Source organism: Triticum dicoccoides, chromosome 2A (assembly GCF_002162155.2).
Source record: "Triticum dicoccoides isolate Atlit2015 ecotype Zavitan chromosome 2A, WEW_v2.0, whole genome shotgun sequence".
Classification (NCBI taxonomy): domain Eukaryota; kingdom Viridiplantae; phylum Streptophyta; class Magnoliopsida; order Poales; family Poaceae; genus Triticum; species Triticum dicoccoides.
The window spans coordinates 329,191,803-329,194,840 of NC_041382.1; the positions used below are offsets into that span (position 1 = coordinate 329,191,803).

Consider the following 3,038-nt stretch of genomic DNA (forward strand, 5'->3'; position numbering starts at 1 on the left):
AGCACTCCTACGGTATCCGGGAGTTACACAATCTCATGGTCTAAGGAAATGATACTTGACATTAGAAAAGCTTTAGCATACGAACTACATGATCTTGTGCTAGGCTTAGGATTGGGTCTTGTCCATCACATCATTCTCCTAATGATGTGATCCCGTTATCAACGACATCCAATGTCCATGGTCAGGAAACCGTAACCATCTATTAATTAACGAGCTAGTCAACTAGAGGCTTACTAGGGACATGGTGTTGTCTATGTATCCACACATGTATCTGAGTTTCCTATCAATACAATTCTAGCATGGATAATAAACGATTATCATGAATAAGGAAATATAATAATAATCAATTTATTATTGCCTCTAGGGCATATTTCCAACAACCTGGGGGCGATGACTGGACGCCCAACCGCCCCCAGCGCCAATTGTATCGCTGGCTAGCCCCCAGGGGGCGATTTTTATGCCTCCTGAGGGATGAACGGTTGGAGATACTCTTATGAAGTGAGAGATGGGGTCCAGCTAGCTTATGAGTTGGGTTATAGAATAGTTATCATTGAAACTGATGCTAAACTAGTGGTCGATCAGTGAAGTCTCCAAGGGTTGATCGCTCGGAGATACTACTACGATAAATGAAATTTGAGAGCTTTGTGGGAATTTTGAGGAATTCTGTTTGATCTATATGGCTAGAGAAGCGAATGAGCTAGCACATCTTTGCGGTAAACAATGTAGTGTTTCCAGGAGGCGGTGCTTATGGATTAATTATACTCCTACCTTCCTCGCGGCTTGTGTGCGGAAGGAGTGTAATCCTGCCGGTTGATTAATAAAGCTCATGATTCTCAAAAAAAGGAAAAGGCTCCAAACCAACTTTTTTTAATTTTTCTATCTTCTATTTTCTTTTATCTTATTTTTTATTTGTATTTTAATGAAAAGTTGTTTTTTAAAAAACCATTAATAATTTTAAAAATTGTTCATCTTTCAAAAAGTGTTTGTGTTTTTCACAAAAATGATTCACATTTTAAAAAGTTTAAATGTTGAAAAATGTTCGCAAATTTGAAAAATCATCTCATTTTTAAACCATTTCACCTTCTAAAAATGTGCTCACTTATTCAAAAAATGTTTGCAAATTTTAATAGATGTTCTTATTTTCTAAAATGTTCACTCTTTTGAAAAAAATGTTTTTTTAATGTTTAATTTTTTTAAAAATGTTCACAAATATTTAGAAAAATTGCGCAATTTAAATATCCTTTTCCTTTTCCCCAAAAGTCAAATGAAAAACCGGGCACGACTAGTATAGGATCGGTACTTGAGCTACGATCGTGTGATCCACCATCTTGGATGTTGGAAGGATGGTACAGATATGGTGTGGTGGGATTCCAGCCTCTTTGACAATACATTTTTGCATTTAGGCCATGTACATTTTGTACTCCTAAGTAAACCAACCCCCTTCATGGAAAGGACTAGTTCCATCCAGCCAGGTATTCCCGTTCTAGAATCCAATCTTGGCGGCAGCGACGACGACGGCCTTGCCCTGCACACTCCTGCTGCCAGCCAACACTTCCCGACCCACACTCCACACCATCAAATACCCTCGTCGGCGGTGGTGGCCTTCCCCACCCAGATATTTCGGGCCTTACCTCTGGACCACGAAGTCCCCTCCCATCAACTCCAGCGGCGTCAGTTCTTAACCCTAACCAGGAAATTGCTTCCCCACATATCGCCTTGTCTATTCCCAATGAGTACCCCGTCATACAACACCATTCCATACTTGTTCTGGTGGTGATATTGGGGTACATACAACACATAAAACAGTACGGTATGTCCAAATCATCCCACATTAGAACGCATTTGCACTGAATTTTTTATTGAGTCGGCTCTAATTTTGGTCCTTGCTACTATGTACTATAATCAAGAGATTTCCATTTGATTGTGGTGCTTACAATTTGTAATGCAATCCATTTAGTGGATGCTAATTTTCAGTACATATTTGAATCAAAAATTGAAGTATAGGGCTGCTTCAATTTAAGAAGCACTCATTTTAGCACAGTAGCCTGCACTAACTTCAAACTGCATCTAGTTTGTGATATGTGCCTCCATTCAAATTTTTTCTAGGAAAGCAGAGAAGAGAAGGCAATTGTGCTTCTAAATGGAGGAAACCAGCGTGAACTCGCCCTTGCCATTCTTGGCATGCCAGACCAATCCGTGTAGTGCACCAGCCATCTCAAGTGAATTTAGTATCAAAATTGCTAATCTTTCAAGTTCTTCCTTACAATAATTGTGATTCTGCTTGTTCTTTCTATTTTACAGAATTGGTCAGTAGCCTTGCCGCGACAGAATTAAGTGATGGTCACTCTTTTTCAGAGATTAATTCCACTATACTTCCTTGTAATGAATTCTTACACCCAAGAAGAGACGATGTTTTTCTGTAGATGTAAGTATAATGCAGATTGTAATATAGTGGACACATGCATTTCTGTGTGTATACTTCTGATGTGAGCACACAATATCTTATAAATATTTCCTCAAAATGGAGAAAATGTTATATAGTACTCCCTCTGTCACATAATATAAGAACGTTTTTCAAACTAACATAGCTTGAAAAACGTTCTTATATTATGGGACGGATGAAGTACTCAAAACCAACGGATGCAAATGTTTAGAATCACCACACATGTTAAATTTAAAGCTTTCAGTGCTAACAGTGGGCTGGAAGAAAGAATTTTCATTTGAGATTCATCACATATATTCTTGAATTAGGTGAAGAACATCAGATTAGAAAAGTGTTTAACAAAAGGAAGAAGGAAACAGTGGACCTAAGCTTCGATGACGGCTCCATGAATCAAAAACCATTAACAAATCCATAGGTGCTGGCGTGCTACACTCCGGCGGCACGCTTTGGTCCAGCAGAGAGAGGATAGGTTTGGGATACAACTCTGCCTGCGATATTTCCATTTGACGAGGAGGTTCATGCAATATGTCCATCGCATCCAACCTTTCTCGAACTGTACCATCGGCTCCTAATCCAATGGATCTTGTAGCTGGAT

General features: G+C 39.1%; 1 long non-coding RNA gene across 1 annotated transcript; it reads left to right on the forward strand.

Annotated features, from left to right (window-relative positions):
• Nucleotides 1-1,532: 1,532 nt before the first annotated feature.
• On the forward strand, nucleotides 1,533-2,485 carry LOC119359360. The gene is made up of 3 exons (XR_005172489.1): nucleotides 1,533-1,810; nucleotides 2,107-2,196; nucleotides 2,302-2,485. It is a non-coding gene; the product is annotated as an uncharacterized LOC119359360 (long non-coding RNA).
• The last annotated feature ends 553 nt before the right edge of the window (nucleotides 2,486-3,038 follow it).